Raw genomic sequence first — 21,992 nt, 5'->3', positions numbered from 1 at the left:
GACCATCTAAAATATAATATAATATCTCCCCTGTAGACTTCAATAATAATGCAATATTCCTATTTTGGCCGTTCCATGTCCTTTTTTTTAACAGTATATGCATACAATAGCATGGAAAACTATACAAGAGCTGTTCTGCCCTTTAATATTAATATAATTTGCCTGATGTTACAACATCAGAAATGTATATCACAGCCATTCAGAGTACTCAAATACTAATATAATATCCAAACTAGAGTATCAAATACAATTATTGAAGCTGTGCTGTGGCCTCTAAATCTAATGTTATTCATAGCCTAGCATCTAAAATGAATATACTAGCTCTCCTCTACCTTGAAATATTAATATGACATCCATATTATCACCTAAAAAATTAAATATATGTCCTCTAGCCTTTAATATTACTATATGCCATCTATTCCATAAACCCTGAAACCAATATAATAACTTACATGTGGATTTTAATATTCATTTAATATCCTTGATATAACATCTAAAACTAGTAAACAGGTGTTCTGTAGCATTTAATGTTAGCATATTTATATAATACAATCTTAAGCTAATAAAATATCTGCATTTTTGGCATTAAATAATTTTATGAGGTATTATTAAAATTAAGGTATTAACTACCATGTTGATTTTAATCCTAAGATGATATGCATACTTGAGTTTCTAAAAATGATGTAAAGATTTATTTGTGACTTTTAATACTAATATGATATACATACTATGACATATAAAACTGATACAATACTTGCCTTTTAAAATTGATATAATAATCATACCATAGGAAGTACAACTAATATAATAATGGCCCTGAGGTTTTGATACTATTACATTATCCATAGTATAGCATTTAATATCAACATAATAGCTTCTACAGACCTTGGATATTTTTTTTTTTTTTTTTACGTTTACATAGGGTAATGATGTTTATTATATTTTTCCCCTCCCCCCCACCCCTCCCACCCCTCCCACCCCTCCCACCCCTCTTTTCCCTCTACACAGTCCTTCTTTCCTTCATTCTTACTGCTCTCCTTAGCCTAACTCTAAACCTAACCCTAAACCTAATGCTAGCCCCTCCCACCCCCCATTATATGTCCTCATCCGCTTATCAGCGAGATCATTCGTCCTTTAGTTTTTTGAGATTGGCTTATCTCACTTAGCATGATATTCTCCAATTTCGACCATTTGCCTACAAATGCCATAATTTTATCATTCTTCATTGCGGAGTAATATTCCATTGTATAAATATGCCACAGTTTCTTTATCCATTCATCAACTGAAGGGCATCTAGGTTGGTTCCACAATCTGGCTATGGTGAATTGAGCAGCAATGAACATTGATGTGGCTGTATCTCTGTAGTATGCTGATTTTAAGTCCTTTGGGTATAGGCCAAGGAGTGGGATAGCTGGGTCAAATGGTGTTTCCATTCCAAGCTTTCTGAGGAATCTCTACACTGCTTTCCAGAGTGGTTGCACTAATTTGCAACCCCACCAGCAATGTATGAGTGTTCCTTTTTCCCCACATCCTCGCCAACACCTATTGTTGCTTGTATTCTTGATAATCGCCATTCTAATTGGGGTGAGATGAAATCTTAGGGTAGTTTTGATTTGCATTTCCCTTATTACTAGGGATGTTGAACATTTTTTCATATATCTGGTGATTACTTGTACATCTTCTTCTGTGAAGTGTCTGTTCATTTCCTTAGCCCATTTGTTGATTGGATTATTTGTATTCTTCGTGTAGAGTTTTTTGAGTTCTTTATAGATTCTGGAAATTAGCGCTCTATCTGAGGTATGGTTGGCAAAGATATTCTCCCACTCTGTAGGCTCTCTCTTCACATTTCTGATAGTTTCCTTTGCTGAGAGAAAGCTTTTTAGTTTGAATCTATCCCAGTTGTTTATTCTTGCTTTTATTTCTTGTGCTATGGGAGTCCTGTTAAGGAAATCTGATCCTGAGCCAACAAGTTGAAGATTTGGACCTACTTTTTCTTCTATAAGATGCAGGGTCTCTGGTCTGATTCCGAGGTCCTTGATCCATTTTGAGTTGAGTTTTGTGTAGGGTGAGAGATAGGGGTTTAGTTTCATTCTATTGCATATAGTTTTCCAGTTTTCCCAGCACCATTTGTTGAAGAGGCTATCTTTTCTCCATTGCATATTGTTGGAACCTTTGTCTAGTATGAGAAAATTGTATTTATTTGGGTTTGTGTCCATGTCCTCTATTCTGTACCATTGATCTACCTGTCTATTTTGGTACCAATACCATGCCGTTTTTGTTACTATTGCTTTGTAGTAGAGTTGAAGATCTGGTATTGCAATACCCCCTGCTTCGCTCTTGCTACTGAGGATTGCTTTAGCTATTCTAGGTTTTTTATTCTTCCAGATGAATTTCATAATTGCTTGCTCTATTTCTGCGAGGTACATCATTGGGATTTTAATTGGAATTGCATTGAATCTGTATAGAACTTTAGGTAGTATAGCCATTTTGACGATATTAATTCTGCCTATCCAGGAACATGGGAGATCTTTCCATCTTCTAAGGTTTTCTTGAATTTCTTTCTTTAGTGTTCTGTAGTTCTCATTGTAGAGGTCTTTCACCTCTTTTGTGAGATTGATTCCCAAGTATTTTATTTTTTTCGATGCTATTGTGAATGGAGTAGTTTTCCTAATTTCTCTTTCTGAAGATTCATCACTTATGTATAAAAATGCATTGGATTTATGAGCATTGATCTTGTAACCTGCTACTTTACTGAATTCACTTATGAGTTCTAAAAGTTTTCTGGTGGAATTTCCAGGTTCCTCTAAATATATAATCATGTCATCAGCGAACAGGGATAGTTTGAGTTCTTCTTTTCCTATTCGTATCCCTTTAATTTCTTTGGTTTGTCTAATTGCTCTGGCTAGAGTCTCAAGGACGATGTTGAATAGAAGCGGTGAAAGAGGGCATCCCTGCCTTGTTCCAGTTTTTAGGGGGAACGCTTTCAGTTTTTCACCATTTAGAATGATATTAGCCATGGGCTTAGCGTAGATGGCCTTTATAATGTTTAGGAATGTTCCCATTACCCCAATTTTTTCTAGTGTTTTGAGCATGAAGGGATGCTGTATTTTATCAAATGCTTTTTCTGCATCTATTGAAATAATCATGTGATTCTTAACTTTAAGTCTGTTGATATGGTGAATGACATTTATTGATTTCCGAATGTTGAACCAACCTTGCATCCCTGGGATAAAACCCACTTGATCGTGGTGCACTATCTTTTTAATATATATTTGTATGCGATTTGCTAAAATTTTGTTGAGAATTTTTGCATCGATGTTCATTAAGGATATTGGTCTGAAATTTTCTTTCCTTGATGTGTCTCTGTCTGGTTTAGGTATCAGGGTGATATTGGCTTCATAGAACGAGTTTGGTAGGGTTCCCTCCTCTTCTATTTCATGGAATAGTTTGAGGAGTATTGGAATGAGCTCTTCTTTAAAGGTTATATAGAACTCGGCTGAGAACCCATCTGGTCCTGGACTTTTCTTTGTTGGTAGGCTTTTGATGACCTCTTCTATTTCATTGCTTGAAATTGGTTTATTTAAGTTGTGTATGTCCTCCTCGTTCAGTTTAGGTAGTTCATATGTCTCTAGAAATTTGTTGATGTCTTCAAGGTTTTCTGTTTTGTTGGAGTATAGATTTTCGAAATAGCTTCTAATTATGTTTTGTATTTCACTCGTGTCTGTTGTGATGTTTCCTTGTTCATTCCGAATTTTAGTAATTTGAGTTTTCTCCCTCTTTCTCTTTGTTAGTGTGGCTAAGGGTTTATCAATTTTATTTATTTTTTCAAAGAACCAACTATTTATTTTATTAATTTTTCCGATTGTTTCTTTTGTTTCGATTTCGTTGATTTCGGCTCTGATTTTAACTATTTCCTGTCTTCTACTACTTTTGGTATTGGTCTGCTCTTCTTTTTCTAGTGCTTTGAGCTGTAGTGTTAACTCGTTTATTTGTTGATTTCTACTTCTTTTTTTGAATGCACCCCATGAAATAAATCTTCCTCTAAGGACTGCTTTCATAGTGTCCCAGAGATTTTGATATGATGTGTCTTTGTTCTCGTTTACTTCTAAGAATTTTTTTATTTCCCTCCTGATGTCTTCTGTTATCCATTCATCATATAATAGTGTATTATTTAGTCTCCAGGTATTGGAGAAGTTTCTGTTTTTTATTCTGTCATTTATTTCTAATTTCAATCCATTATGATCTGAGAGAGTACAAGGTAGTATCTCTATCTTCTTGTATTTACTAACAGTAGCTTTGTGGCATAAAATATGGTCTATTTTAGAGAAGGATCCATGTGCTGCTGAGAAGAAAGTGTATTCATTCTTTGTTGGATGGTATATTCTATATATGTCCATTAAGTCTAAATTGCTGATTGTGTTGTTGAGATCTATAGTTTCTTTATTCAATTTTTGTTTGGACGATCTATCCAGTGGTGAGAGAGGTGTGTTAAAATCGCCTAGTATTATTGTGTTGTGGTCTATTTGATTTCTGGAATTGAGAAGGATTTGTTTGACGTACGTGGATGAGCCAATGTTCGGGGCATAGATATTTATGATTGTTATGTCTTGCTGATTTATGCTTCCCTTAAGCAGCATGTAATGTCCTTCTTTATCCCTTCTGACTAGTTTTGGTTTGAAGTCCACATTATCTGAGATGAGGATGGATACTCCAGCTTTTTTGCTGTGTCCGTGTGCATGGTATGTTTTTCCCCATCCTTTCACCTTTAGTCTATGGGTGTCTCTTTCTATGAGATGTGTCTCTTGCAGGCAGCATATTGTTGGATTTTTCTTTTTAATCCAATCTGCCAGTCTGTGTCTTTTGATTGATGAATTCAGGCCATTAACATTCAGGGTTATTATTGTGATATGATTTGTATTCCCAGTCAATTGACTCATATTTGTTTTTGACATGATTTGGTTTCTCCTTTATTTGGCTATTCCTTTAGGCTAGCGCCTCCTGTTGCTGATTTGCATCGTTGTTTTTCATCTCTTCCTCATGGAATATTTTGCTGAGAATGTTCTGTAATGCTGGCTTTCTTTTTGTAAATTCCTTTAGCTTTTGTTTATCATGGAAGGATCTTATTTCATCGTCAAATTTGAAGGTAAGTTTTGCTGGGTATAAGATTCTTGGTTGGCATCCATTTTCTTTCAGGGCTTGGTATATGTTGTTCCAGGCCCTTCTAGCTTTTAGGGTCTGGATTGAAAAATCTGCTGATATTCTTATTGGTTTCCCTCTGAATGTAATTTGATTCTTTTCTCTCGCGGCCTTTAAAATTCTGTCTTTATTTTGTATGTTAGGTATTTTCATAATAATGTGCCTTGGTGTGGGTCTGTTGTAATTTTGTATGTTTGGAGTTCTATAAGCCTCTTGTACTTGGTTTTCCATTTCGTTCTTCAGATTTGGGAAATTTTCTGTTATTATTTCATTGAATAGATTGTTCATTCCTTTGGTTTGTTTCTCTAAGCCTTCCTCAATCCCAATAATTCTCAAATTTGGCCTTTTCATGATATCCCATAGTTCTTGGAGATTCTGTTCATGATTTCTTACCATCTTCTCTGTTTGTTCCACTTTGTTTTCAAGGTTAAATATTTTGTCTTCAATGTCTGAGGTTCTGTCTTCCAGGTGTTCTATCCTATTGGTTATGCTTTCTATGGAGTTTTTAACTTGGTTTATTGTTTCCTTCATTTCAAGGATTTCAGTTTGGTTTTTTTTCAGTATCTCTAACTCTTTATTGAAATGATCTCTTGCTTCCCGTATTTGGTCTTTTAACTGTTGATTGGTGCGATCATTTAATGCCTGCATTTGCTCTTTCATCTCCTCCTTCAATGCCTGCATTTGCTCTTTCATCTCCTCATTAGCTTCCCTGATCGTTTTAATTACGTACATTCTGAACTCCCTTTCTGACATTTCTTCTGCTGTGCTGCCATTGGGTTTTATTGATGTAGTATCTAGGTTTGTTTGGGACATTTTCTTCCCTTGTTTTCTCATAATGGTCAGTTGTCAGTGGGACCCTGAGATATTGCAGTTTTCCACTATTGGCTTATAGTGTCCCAGTAGATTTCCAGTGTATCACCTCCCAGCCTTCAGTAGCCTGATGTCTTGGAGGAATCTGATAAAGCAGCTCATTCGAAGAATACTGCCCCTAGCCCCCTACTGGTTCCACGTTTTGGAACTGGCTCTGTGCGGAAATGCTCTCACTGTGGGCCTGCACTGTGCAGCTGGCCGTGTGGGAAGAGCCCACTGCTGGAGTGTGGAAGACTACCTTGGGAAGACTCAAGCCGGAGTGGGCAGAGCCGCCTGAAGAGGTCTCCGGCTGCCCTGCCCTTATCCCTGAGGCTGCTTGCAGATCGAGGCTCTCCGCTGGTTCTTTGCAGGAGTACACTGCACTGCAGGGGCTCCGGGACTCGGAGCGTGCTCTGTTCAGACAGGGTCTCACTAGCGGCCCAGTTCCGTTCCGAGAACCTGGAGAAGCTGGCTGTGTGGGCGGGGCCCACCACCGGAGTGCGCAGGACTGCCTGTGGATGACTCTAGCTGCCCTGCCCGGCTCCGATAAGCCACCTCTATCTGGGCCTGCCACCCGGGCCGAGCTTTACCCAGTGGGCAGACTCACCCGTGGCTCCACTTCAGTCCGAGTCTCTCAATGCCTCCCCTTCTTAACTCCTGGGTTGTGGAGCGACCGGAGGTGCAGTCTCCCTCTAGGCCGCCATCTTGGATCGCCCCGTGAAGAGAGCCCGCAGCCGGAGTGGGCAGAGCCGCCTGAAGAGGTCTCCGGCTGCCCTGCCCTTATCCCTGAGGCTGACTGCAGATCGAGGCTCTCCGCTGGTTCTTTGCAGGAGTACACTGCACTGCAGGGGCTCCGGGACTCGGAGCGTGCTCTGTTCAGACAGGCTCTCACTAGCGGGCCAGTTCCGTTCCGAGAACCTCCAGACCTTGGATATTGATAGAAGAGGTGTGCAATAACATCCATAACAAATATAATAGCTGTTATGTAGGTTATTATGCAAAATAATATCATAATAAAACACTCCAAGTTAATGCAATTTGTTCTTAGTTATTAATAGTAATTCCAATACTACACAACCCAAAAGTGACATAATAGTTGTCCTGTGGATTTTAGTCCTATTATAAAATCCATACTATTATTGAATCCTCATGACTAGGGCTGCTCTTCATGAGCTTCACTGGGAGCAAGCAGAGAGGTAAGACAGAGCACTAACTGGAACCAGGATGCAAGTTCTCGACAGGCTCCATTAGAAACAAACCATGCCCAGTAACTGAAAGAGTTCAGAAGGCAGGTGATCAAGCCACATAAAAAGCATTGTCTTTGTCCCAATTCTCTGGGAGGAACATGGCATCAATAATGCAACTGCAATGACACAACCCTCAGTCATATGCAGGGTTCCATGCCACCTAGGATTTGACCCTTCAGATCTGAGATGCAGTCTTGTACCTCACCCCAACCAGGTGGCCCCTAAGTTCCATGGTCTCTTTGTCAGTATAACCATACCCTGAGTACTCAGCTGCAGGTGTGAGGACATGAGGAGGGACATATGTAGCCTGCACTGCCTTACTGCTCCATGCTAACACAAGACCAGAGGGTGAAGTCTATGGGCTGTGTTTCCAGGGTCTCTCAATCTCACACTGCTGTTGATTGTTCTTTGCTTCACATTGTGCCTTTAATCACTGAATTTCCCTAATTTGGATTTCACATCTTGGAAGTTAAATACCATGGCTCTTGCTGATTTATTTTTCTTTGAAACCAGATGCTGATGTGGATTCATTTCGATGGGGAAGATACAGGTTTTGGACACTAGAATTCTCTGGTGCCAGTGATCTCTTGTAGTGTACCCACATCATACAATGAGAAGAAATATTGAAACAATTCTAAATTTCACAGGAAGCATTGGAAGGTCTATGGCACAGGGAGTCTACCTCTGAAAATCAGTCAAGACAAACTTCTAGTGTGGCAGAGAGGAAACAAGGAAAAGGTTGAAGACGATTTCCCCTCTTTTACTATTGGACTCACATTATGGTAGAGTTGTATATCATTCCTTGTCCCCTCCTTTCTGTGTTGTGCTTTCTGTATGTTGGTGCATTACACATACATGACACAAACATTAGGGTTCCCAATGAGTATGTATATAAATGGCCTTATACACCTGAGGAAAACTTCAAAAGCATATACTAGAATAATCCCAGGGGAATAAATGGCAAAAGTATTCAGGCCTTGTAAAGTATAATGACTTTTTAGGACCACCCACATGACTGGAAGGAGGAAATGAGTCTGATTCCAACTGTCTCTCCAAACCAGGTGAGTTGGCTACACCTGGGACAGTCTGGGGACCAGATTCAGGATTTGCTGGTGTAACCATGTCCACTTGTGTAAATGTCAAGGGAAGATGGGAGGAAATTGCATTTCAATGGGACATTAGAACCATCTTGTGTGAGAAAGGGCTTTGGGTATGAAGTGCAAAAGGAAGTGACCTCACTTCCTTGGCAGTAGAACACACAGAACTTGGAACCCTTGTAACTAGGCACCCACATTCCAGATAAACTCCCATTCTGCTCATTTCTGTTCAGACAGCAAGTACAGAGCCATGAGTTCTTGTTGTCCACTCATCTTTGGATGCTTATTTCTCAGGAAATTCCCTAGTAGGTGTCTTTCCCAAGACTGGAAGCACTGTATCAATGTTGGGAGCAACAACTCTGGCGATATTTCCCAAGAAGACCAGAGGTGAGACAGGAGAGGCCATTGGAAGTGAGTAGAGTCTAGTCCTCCACTCAGATTCCCATTTATATATCACCAGACCTCAGAAATTTTAGTGTGTATTTATATTTGTGTCTTATATTTGTGACTCAATGAATTTTATGTTGATCAAACTGTGATACTATCCTTCAAAAGAGTGCCACCTTTATCATTCCCTCCACACCTCAGAGAGACAAAACTACATATTTGAATGAGTACAAACTAGTACTTCACAACCCATAGTAATTATACTTCTTAGCAAGTCTTCTCTAAAAACCTTAGAGAGCCTTTCTACCTACCTCAGAGAGTCTGCAATACACACCTCAGAGACAACTTTTGACTCACCACAGAGATCTTTCCTATACACTGCAAATATCCCTTTTTTTTCACTTAAGTGAACACTTATGCTCTCATTGATAAGCCTTCCTACAAACCTCATAAAACCCTCCTACACATTTCAGAGGGCCCTCCCTGCATGTCAGAGAGCCCACCCTACATAAAACTGAGAACCCACTTAACACCTCAGAGAATCTTTTCTTCACACATCAAACTCACTTCCCTACATGTCTAAATAATCACTTCCTACTAATACCAAGAGTTTTTTTCTACACACCTCAAATTCCCATTTATATACCCCATAGGGAAACTGTCTCCAAACTTTATTGAGCAAAACTTATACAACTCAGAAAGCCTTTCATATACACCCCAGAGAGTACTACCTGTAAATTCCAGCAAGATGTTAATTCAAACCTCAGAATTCCCATGATACAAACAACAAAACACCCTACTACACAACTTGGATACAACTTACTACTCACCAAAATGCCCTCTCTATGCACCTCTGAGTGTCCACCTGACACACCTCAGAGAAGACTCTGGATATACTGTTGAGTGGCTTTCCTAAACAATGTAGGGATTCCCCCTATTATACTCAAAGAATACTCCCATTAAATCTAATTGTGTTCTACCTAGTCATATTAGATAGATTTCATTATTTATTTCTGAGGGCCCTAACTACACAACAGAGAGCACTTCTATGCAGACAAAAGCCCTTCTACACCCTTCATAGATTCCCATGCATACTTAAGAGGCCTCCCTACACACCTCAAATCATCTGCACTACAAATCTCAAAGAACCTTCTCTTCACACTTTAATGAACACTTACTACACATATAGCAGTCACCTCTCAACAAAGCTCAGAGCCCTACCTACTCATATTAAGTGCCCTTTCTACAGAATTCAGAAGGCCATCCACGCACAACTTAGACACATTTCCTACACACATTATTTATCACAGTACTTTTTTTTTTTTTTTTTGCGGTGCTGCGGATTGAACGCAGGGCCTCGTGCATGCAAAGCAAGCACTCTACCAACTGAGCTATCTCCCCAGCCCCACATTAATTATCAATCACTGTATCAATGTTGCGACAAGAAAATCATTGCTACACACCACACACCATGCCTCTACATACCTCAGAATGTCATAATTTCACTATTCAGAGGGCCCTCTTACACATCTCATAGAGCCCTCCTTTCAAACTTCAGTTTATTCTCATTTATTTCTGAGATCTCTCTTACTCACCATAGATGTTCACAAATACACTCCTCAGTTAACTCTTAATTTTTACCAATGATCACCCACCTCATACACCTCATTCAACAATTCTCTCTACGATTTGCAGAGAGCTCCTGTACAAACCACAGAAGGCCCTTTCAACAAACCTTTAAAAACCCTACCTACACATCTCTTGTAGCCCTCAAAACTAACCAAAAATTCCTCCATATTTACCTCCAAGGACCGCAACTACAAACCTAAAAAAATCCCCAAGATGTCCTACCAAAGCACCTCACAGTTTCTCTCTTCTGTCCTCAAATATTCCTCTCACCACACCTGAGTTTATTCTTGTTACTCATATCAGAGATCTCTCTATTCACTGTGGAAGTCCCTCCCTACATAACAGAGATAGCATTTCTACTATGTCAAACAGTCTTACACCCCTCATAGATCCCTCTGCCAACCTAATATATACCACCCTACACAACTATGAGAGCCCACCAAACACACATCAGAGTGCTTTCCCTCTGAATTTTAATTAGCCCTCACTACACACCTCAGTTAACCTACATGGCAAAGCTCAGAGTCCAGCCTACTCATCTCCATGATTCCTAACTTCAGACCATATAGATCCCCCTTCCAAACATCATGGGATCCTCCCTTCTACATCAACTTGTCCTCCTTACTCATCTAACAGAACTCTCACTACTCACATCAAAAAACTACACAACAGAGAGCACTTCTATGCAGACAAAAGCCCTTCTACACCCTTCATAGATTCCCATGCACACTTAAGAGGCCTCCCTACACACCTCAAATCATCTGCACTACAAATCTCAAAGAACCTTCTCTTCACACTTTAATGAACACTTACTACACATATAGCAGTCACCTCTCAACAAAGCTCAGAGCCCTACCTACTCATATTAAGTGCCCTTTCTACAGAATTCAGAAGGCCATCCACGCATAACTTAGACACATTTCCTACACACATTATTTATCACAGTACTTTTTCACTAAATGAAACCTTTCTACTCACTTCAGTGCACCCTATCTATACACCTGAGTGAACCCTCCCAACTCAACTGAAAAGGACCCTCACACACACTTCTTTTAGCTCTCTAACACACATCATAGAACCATCCTGAATACCCCATAAGGTCCACAAAACACAGCTTGGAGGCCACATGCTACCAACTTCAGAGTGACTTCTCTACACACCTCATTTTAACCTTCATACACAACAAAGTGTACCCTCCATACTCAAATCTAGAGCAGTCTCTACATACATCAGCAAAATTTCTACATGACTCAGTGTGTAAAACTACACTTCTTGGAAGAAGAAAAAATGCTTTTTGGCAAGCCCTCTATAAATACCTCAAAGAGCCTGTATACTCACCACACAGACGCCTCAATATACATACTTCAGAGAACAATTTCAACTCTCCAGCATGGCCTTCCCTATACACCATAAATAGTGACTTTTACTCTGAACCTAACCTTAACCCTAAGCATAAACCTAAGTCCTCCCCACATGCCACAGAGTCCTCCCTGACCCTGAAACTGACCATGACTTGAAACTGACCCTAAACACTAATCCTAGGCCTAACCTAACCTTAACCTCATAGTACTCTCCCTTCTACATGAGTTTTTTTCTCCCTACTAATCTCGCCAAACTCTTTCTTCTCAACTCAAATGGCCCTCCAAAAACAGCTCACTGAGTTCTTTCTACAATTTCCAGTGCACACATCCTGTACAACTTTGTGAGCCATCACAACTCACTTCAGGGTGCCCTCTCACACACAAAAAGGAGCCCTAGACCAAGCATCATATAGCCCTCTTACACAATTCATACACACCTCCTTACATAGCTCAGCATCTGCACACTTCTGATCTTAGAGATCCCTCTCTACACATATTGTAGTTTGCTTCATAAACATCAATGGAAACCATCCTTATATCAAAAGTAGTACCTACTTGTGTAGACAACATTAGGTAGACATTCATATATGCCTTACTGTGTACAAATTAAATTCCTATACAAGACTTTTGCACTAAATATACTTCTATGCAGTGCTCTTTAAACACCTCCTTTTTACTAACTACACTTCTATGCGGCACTCTTTAAACAACTCATAGAGAATTTCTACTCACCTCAGAGAGCCCTCACTACACATCTCAGCTCTTTCCACTCACCTCAGAGGTCTTTCCTATACACTGCAAAAGCCCTACATATTCAGTTATGTGAGCCCTCCCTCTCATACCATGAAGTTCACTGACAAACCTTATAAATCCCCCTACATCTTTCAGAAGGCCCTCCCTATATACATCAGAGAGACCTCCCCACACAAAGAGAACCTGTTTTAACACCCCAGAGAACATTTACTACACACCAAAAACTCATTCCCCTACACATCTAAGTAATCCCATCCTACTCACATCAAGAGCCCTTCCTATACAACTCAAAGTGTCATCCATACACAGCTTAGGGATGCTTCCTCCACACTTTATTGAGCAACACCCAAACAACTCAGATAGCCCTCCATACATCCCAGCAAACACTCCCTATAAACACCAGAGAGATGTTACTTCACACCTCAGAATGCCCATGCTACACAACTCAGTCAGTGCTACAAACAGTACACAGATTGATCTCACTTCTATCCAAAATTATCACTACTCATCTCTGGGTACTGCATATACACACCTAAGAGAGACCCCATCATTTTCCACTGAAAGCCCTCACAAACACTTCAGAGATTTCTTATACTGTCCTCAAAAAACCCTCCCATCAAAGCACAGTGTTTTCTCCCTACACATATCAGAGAGATCTCACTATTCACTTCAGGGGATCCTCCATCCACAACTGTGTTAACATCTCTACTCAGTCATAAGGACCACTTACACTCCCATAGATCCATTGGCATGTCTAATAGAAAACTTTCTACACACCTGTGAGAGCCCTCATACACTCATCAGAATGCCATCCTTATGCATTTAAATGAGTCACTATACACCTCAGAGAACCCACACTACAAAGCTCAGAGTGTCTTCCATACACATCTCAGCAAGTCTGACCTGCATGTGACATAGATCCCCCTTCACACTTGATAATGTCCTCCCTTCTATATCAGTTTTTTCTCCCTACTTATCTTACAGAGCTCTCACTACTCAGCTAAAGAGGCCCTCCAGAAACAACTCACTGAGTCCTCTCTATTCATCTCAGTACACATTTTTTATACAGCTGAGTGACCCCTCCCAATTCATCTCAGAAGGACCACCCACAAACATTGTAGAGATCTCTGACATACATCAAAGGTCTCTTCTAAAGACCTTATAAAAGTTCCTCTAAACAGACTAGAGACTGCAAGCTACTAACCTCAGAGAGTCCTCTCTACACACCTCACAGTAACCTTCATTCAAATCAAAGAAAGCCCTTCCTATTTACTTCAAGAGCAGACTCTACACACCTCAGAGAGGCTTCCCTACTTGCCTCAGCAAGTACAAATTAGATTCCTTTAAAAGCCCTCTTTACTAACAACACTCTATTTCAAGTACTTTCTAAATCCCTCAGAAAGCCCATCTGCTCACCTCAGAAAGCCCTCAATACATGTCTAAAATTCACAGCAAAGGCCTTCCCTATGCATTGAAAATACTGACCCCAACCCAGAACCCAACCCTAACCCTAACCCTAAAACAAAGCCCACCATATATACCACAGAAAGTCCTTGCTGACATTGATAGTGACCATGACCCTGACCTTGACACATTACTAGTGCTAATGCTAGCCTTAAACTTAACCTCATAGAACCTCCCCTTCTACATCAGTTTTTTCTTTCTACTCATGTCACAGAGCTCTTGTGCCTTACCTTAAAAGGCCCACCAAACACTACTCATTAAGCCCTTTCTACAATTCACAAAATACCCTTTCTATGCACCTCTGTGAGCCCTCCAAGCTCACCTCAGGAAACCCTCCCACACACCACTAGGAGATCTCAAACACATTTTGTAGAGCTCTTTTAATCATGTCATAGTTCCCTCCCTTCACATTCACATACTACCAACCTAAAGCACCTTCCAAATAATCTCAGTGTTCTCTCCTTAGACATCAAAGAAAGCTGGTTCTACTTACCTCAAATGCATTTCCTACATACATCAGAGTTTGTACAAATCTCAGTTTGTACAAATTATATTCCTTTGAAAGCCAGTTCTACTAATTAAACTTCATTGCAAGTGCACTATAAACACCTCAGAAAGTCTATCTACTGTTGACAGAAAGTCCTAAATATACATCTCATAGAGCCCTTTTGACTCACCACAGAGGCCTTCCCTATAAATTGCAAATACTGTACCTGACCCTGAGCTTGACACTAATCCTACCTAATTTAAGCCTAAACCTCAGCCCTCCATACATACCAGAGAACTCTCCCTGACACTGACACTGACCATGAACCTGAACCTGACCATAAATCCTGACCCTAAGCATAACATAATTGTGCCTTTCCTCATTCATCAGTTTGTTCTCCCTACTCACCTCACAAATCTCTGACTACTCACCTCAAATGGCCCTTGAAACACAATTCAGGGGGCTCTTTCTACATTTTACAGAGCACCTCCCTGATTCACCTTTGTGAACCCTCTCAACTCATCTCAGGGGACACTTCCACATATGTAAAGGAGCCCTATGACACACATAATAGTGCCCTGCCTACACAGCTCAGAGATCACTCCCTACAAACCTCACAGGGCCCTCTGTACATGCATCTTAGTTTCCTGCTGACACATCAAAGAATACCCTCACTACACATCTGAAGAACTGTCCCTGCACACCTCAGAGAGACATCCATACAGATCTCAGTGAGTACTCACTATGATTTTTTGGAAGCCTTCCCTAATCACCTCAGCCAGCTTCTGTACTCACCTTAGGGAACCCTCCTAATACACCACAGAAAGCCATTACAACAATACAGAGAGCCATTTCAACACACCACAGAGGACTTCCATTACAATCCAAATACTCATTTGAATGCTAACACCAATGCTGAACCAAATCTTAATCCTCTAACTCTAACACTAACCCCCTAATTCTAATATGAACAATAAATATAACCCTAATCCAATCCCTAACTTCAAAAACTAACCTTAAACCTAACAGTAACACTCACTTCTCAGTTTAGAATCATCTCCATACAAAAATCACAGAAGCCTCCCTACACATCTGAGTGTCCTCCTGACACATTGAATAATGTCCTCACTATATGTCTCAAGAGAAGTTCCTACACACCTGAATTAGACAGATCCCTATACAAATAAGTGAGTACATACGATACTCCTTTTCATGCCCTTCTAAACATCTGACTGAACCTTTCTATTAACCTCATAATGCCCTCACTACACTCTTCAGAAATACCTTTTGACTGGCCTTCCATATACACCAAAAATACCCCTACTTAATTGAGCACTCACAATCAATTAGCCCTCCTACAAACCTCATAAAGCCCTCCTACACCCCTAAAAGACCCTACCACAATCTCTCATAGAGCTCTCCTTACACAATGAGAAGAATCCACTTTCACACCTCAGAGAAATTTCCTATATGCCTCAAACATACCTCCCTATACATCTAAGGATTTAATACCTACTCACATTAAGAACCCTTACTACACAACTCCAAATCCCATCCATAAACACCTTAGGGACATGCCCTCCTCACTTCATTGAGCAAACACTAAACAACTCAGAAAGCCCTCTTTATACACCCCAGAGAGTAACCCCTAAAAATGCCAGAGAAATGTTAATTCAAACCTCAGAATGCTTGTGGTACACACCTCAGCAAACCCTACCCACACAATTCAGACAGACCTCAATATTCATCAAATTTCTCCCTACTCACCTCCAAGTGCCTTACCTACACATGTGAGAGATTCTGGCTACTATCCTAAAAGAAACCTTCCACCAAAGGGTGTTCTCTTTGCTTATATTAGATGGATCTCTGTATTTATTTCACAGGGCCCTCAGTACACAACTGAGATAGGGCTCCTGCATGGGCAAAAGCCATTTTCCATACCTCAAAGATAGGTTCTGCAAACCTAATGGAGACTTCTCTAAACACCTCAGAGAGCCCACACAACAAACCTCAGAGAGCCCTTCCCTTTCTACACACCTCACAGTCACCTTCCTCCACATCTCAGAAAGCCCTCCACACTCATATCAAGCATCCTTGCTACACAATAGAGGGCCATCCATTCACACCATAGAAACCTATACTACACACATCATTTATCAATCCCTACAGAACTCAGAGAGCAGTTGCCAAATATTACACACCACTTCTCTACACTAATTTTACAATACAGAGGACTCTGTTACACATTCATAGAGCCCTCCTTTCAAACCTCATTTTGTCCTCCTTATTCACGTCAGAATTCTCCACTTTCTCACCTTGAAAATACATATCTACACCCTTTAGAGAGTACATACCTCTCACCAAAGAGGACACTCCCTAAATACCCCATTCAACTATCCTTTCTGCAAATCTCAGAGAGGCTTCCATACAAACCTCAGAATGCCATTTCATCAAACCTCAAGTCTCAAATAATGCTACCTGTGCATCTCAGGTACCCTGCACTACTCATCAAAGAGCCCCCTCTACTCACTGCCAAAGGCCAAAACTACAAAACTCAGAGAGTCATTTTGGTATTCCATTGAGTTTCCTCCAAAACACCTCAGAGATTCCCTATACTATCTTCAAAGGATCCTCCCATCAAACTTTAGTGTGTTCTTCATACTCAAATCAAAGATATCACACTATTCACTTCAGAGGGCCTTCCCTACACAACTGAGACAATATTTCTCCTCAGATGTAAAGTCCTCTTACACCCCTCATAGGTTCTTTTGCACACCTAATAGGGACCACCATACACACCCCTGAGAGACTTCCCTTCACATGTCAGTGTGCCATCCATATGCATTTCAATAAGTCCTCACCAAACACCACAGGGAACATACACAACAAAGCTCAGAGAGCCCTCCTTACTCATCTCAGTGAATCTTACCTACACACCAAAGAGATACTCCACTCCATACCTCAAAATGACTCCCTTTCTATATGAATTTGTCCTCCATACTCATCTTATAGAGCTCTCTCTGCTCACCTCAAATGGTTCTCTGAGCACAACTCACTAGAGTTCTTTCTACTCATTTCAGTAAATACTGTATAGACCTGTTTGAGTCCTCTCAACCCCTCACAGTTGGACCTCCCACACATGTCTAATAGTCCTCTGACATGTCATAGAGTTCTCCTACACACCTCATTGTGTACTCTACACAGTTCAAAGACCATGCACTACTAACTTCAGAGCGCCCTCCCTATGCACCTTAGAGTATCTTCCATGCACATAAATAAAAGCACTCTCTAATCACCTCAAGGCAATCCCTACACACCTCAGAGAGACATCCGTACATACCTCACTGAATACAAACTATACTTGTTTTAAGGCCCCTTCTAATAACTTTACTTCTTTGCAAGTCCTCTCTAAATACCTCAAATAGCCTATCTATGTACCTCAGAGAGCTTTCAATGCACGCCTTAGAGAACACTTTTGAGTCACTACATAGACCTTCTATGTACACCACAAACACTGATCATGATCCTGAACCTAACCTTAAACCTAACCGTAACTCTAACCCCAAGCCCTCCCTACATAAAATAGAGGGCCTTCCCTGACTATGATATGGACCATTATCATGACCTTGACCCTAAACTCTAAACCTAACCACAACCCACATTCTAATCCCATAGTTTCCTCCCTTCCACATCAATTTGCCCTTTCTACTCATCTCTCAGAGGTCTCATTTCTTCCCTCAAAAGGCCCTACAAACACAACTCATTGAACCCTTCCTACACATCACAAAGCAACTTTCCTCTGCACTACTTGTGTGCTCCCAACTCTTATGAGTGTTACATCCACACACGTTAAATTGTCCTATGTCACACATTATGGAACCCTCCTACACAACTCATAGAGCCCTCTTTACACAGTTCAGAGGCCACATGATACCAACCTCAGAGGACACTCCCTACACACCTGAGTGTACCCTCATACACACCAAAGGTGTCCTTCCCTACCCACATCAAGAGTAGTCCCTAAACACCTCAGAGAACTATCCCTACACACCTCAGTGAGGCATGTCTATATACCTCACTGGGTACAAAATATACTCCTTTCCAAGAACTTCCTACTATCTATTTTTCTTGGCAAGCCTTCTTTAAACACAACAGAGAGCCTGTCTAGTCACCTTAGAAAGCTATTAATACACATCTCAAAGAGTTCTTTCAACTCATCACTGAGTCATTCTTTATACACTGAAAATATTGACCATGACCCTTAACATAACCCTAATCCTAACCATAACTATAAACACAAGCTGTCCCTACATACCACAAAGGGCTGTCTTAACTCTGACACTGAGCAAGATGTGGATCTTGACCCAAAACTGTAAACCACATCCTGACTATACCACAATATTTATAGTCCTTCCCCTTTTATATCAGTTTGTCCTCCCTACTGATCTCACAGTGTTCTCAATACTCACCTCAAAAGTCTGTCTATAAACAACTTACTGGGGTTTCTCTACCCAGCAAAGAACACCATCCTATACACATCTGTTAACCCTTTCAACTCACTTCAGGGGCCCCTCCCACACACATCAAAGGGCCCTCCTACAACCATCAATGGCCTCCATACATACCTCAGAGAGATCTCCTATAATGAAGAGAACCAAGAGAACTTTTCCTCCACACCTAAAACACACCTCCATACACATCTAAGCAATCCCTCCCTATTTAAATAAAGAGCTCTTCATACACATTTAAAAGTACCATACATACACACCTTAGGGATGCTTCCTCTACACATTTTTGAGCAACACCTAAACAATAAAGGAAGCCCTCTTCATACATCCCAAAGAGTACTCCTTAGAAATTCCAGAGAAATTTTAATTCAAACTTCAGAATGCCTTTGCTAAACGCCTTAGCAAACACTACCTACACATCTCAGACAGACCTCACTAAACACCAAAAAGTCCTCCCTAATTAGTTGCGAGTGTTGTACCTACACAACTCAAAGACTACTTGTGATACTTCTTGGATTGGCCTTCCAAAATAGCATGGATATCCCCTCTAGTATCCTCAAAGAACACTCCTATTACACCTCAGTGTATTCTCCCTATTCATATCAAATGGATCTCGCTCTTTAAAGGGCCCTTGTACACAAACCAGAGAGCCCTACTACACAGACAAAAAACATTTTCACCCACAGAGATTAATGCTGCACACTTGATACATCCCAACACATATTGGAGCACCTGAACTACAAACCTCAGGGGGAACTCTATCCATATTTCAGAGTACCCTACCTACACACATTACAGACACCTCCCTATACAATTGAGAAAGCCCTTCCTGCTCACAACAGGTGCCCTTACACCTAAGAGGGCCTTCCATACACATTTCAGAAATACTTCACACACATCTCATTGAGCAATTTCTACACATTTCAGAGAACTGTCACTCAACACCAGTTTTCTGCACATCTCAAAATGCCCTGCTTTCAAATTCAGTGGACCTGTAACCCACTTCATAGAACTCTCCTTTCAAGCCTCAGTTAATCCACCCAATTCATTTCAGATATCTCTTCTTATTCACATTAGGGGGGGCATTCCTACACAACCTGGGAATTCTTAATACTAACCTAAGAGCTTCATCCCTATACACCCTAATCAAGAGTCCTCCCTACAAATATTAGACTTCCATACAAACTTTAGAATGCTCTTTAAACAAACTTCAAAATACTCTACCTATATATCTACTAGATAACTCTCACTACCCAGCAAAACCCTCCCTATTCACCTCCAGACACCATAAGTACAAAACTCAGATATTCTGTTAAGTGCCCTCCTAAAATGACTCAGATTCCATCCACTATCCTCAAAAAACACTCCTATCACACCTCAATGTGTTCTCCCTACTCATATTAGATATATCTCACTGTTGCCTTGAGAGGACCCTCCCTACACTACTGAGATAGCCTTTCTAATCAGTCATAAAGTCTTCCTACACCTCTCATATATCCCTCTTCACATCCTATTAGGGAACTATCTAGGCACCTCTGAAAGACCTCCCTACACATATCAGAATTCTGTCCCTATGTATTTCAATGATCCCTATTTTTACACCTCAAAGAAACTACCCTACAAATCTCACAGAGTTCTCCCTACTTATATCAGGAAATCCTTCCTACAAACTCTAGAGATCATCCAATCAACAACTCATAGGTCTTTCAATTATATGTCATTTTGTCACCCATACTTATCTCACAGAGCTCTCACTACTCTCTTTAAATGGTCTTCTGAACACAACTGTCTTTTCTATTCATCTGAATATGGATTACCTATGCACCTGGGTGAACCTTAAAAATGCTTCTTACAGGGTCTTCCCACACACATCTAAGAGACCTCTGATACACATAACAGAATGCTGCTACACTCCTCATATAGTCCCCTTTACTCATCTCATAAAATACAAGTTTGAAAGCCACTCATGCAGTAATTAGAGTACCCTCCATACACATTAAAGAAAGTCTTCCCTACTCCACTCAAGAGCAAACCCTACATGCCAGAGTCATCACCACATACCTCAGTGTGTACAAACTATACTGCTTTAGAAGCCCTCTCTACTAAATATACTTCTCCACAAGCCCACTCTAGGCACCAGAGGGCCTATTTATTTACTTTTGAGAGCCCTCAATACACACCTCAGAGAAGCCTTTCAACTCAAAACAAAGTCTCTTCCTATACACCACAAATGGTAACCCTGATCCTGAACCTAGCGCTCTTGACCCAACAATAAACCTCAACTCATAGTGCCCTCCCATCCACATCAGGTTGTCCTCTCCTCTCAGTTCAATGAGTTTTCACTACTCACATCAAATAGACCTCTGGAAATGACTCACTGATCTCTTTCTATCATTCATGGAGTTCCATACCTGTATATCTCTGTAAGCCTCCCAAATCACCTCAGGGGTCCTTCTCAGAAATGTAAAGATCACTCAGAAAATATCATGAAATCCTCCAAAATACCTCATCAAGTTCACACTACACAAACCAGAGGACATTCACTACAAATATCAAGGAGATCACCCTTTAAACATCAGAGTGCATTGTTGACACATAGAAAAGCCTTCACTGCTCATATTGCGATCTGTACCTACACATTTCAGAGAGAAAACCCTACAGAGATAAGTGAGTACACATCATACTTCTTTTCAAATCCTATATATACACCTCAGCAAACCCTAACCAAACATCTCAGATCAACCTCACTGCTCACCAAAGAGCCCTCCCTATTTACTTTCAAAGGCTATATGCCTAGACACCTGAGTGTTCTCATGATTCTTTTTTGACTGGCCTCCCTAAACACCACAGAGATTCCCTCTACTACACTCAAAGAAAACACCCATCATAACTCAGTGTTCTCCTTACTCACATCATAGGCACCTCTGTGAACCATTTTAACTAACAACAGTGGGCCCTCCCACATACATAAAGAAACCATCCAGCACCCTTCAGAAGGCCCTTTATACATGCAT

The sequence above is a fragment of the Sciurus carolinensis genome, unplaced genomic scaffold, assembly GCF_902686445.1.
Source record: "Sciurus carolinensis unplaced genomic scaffold, mSciCar1.2, whole genome shotgun sequence".
Lineage (NCBI taxonomy): Eukaryota > Metazoa > Chordata > Mammalia > Rodentia > Sciuridae > Sciurus > Sciurus carolinensis.
Note: the sequence above shows the minus strand (reverse complement) of the source record.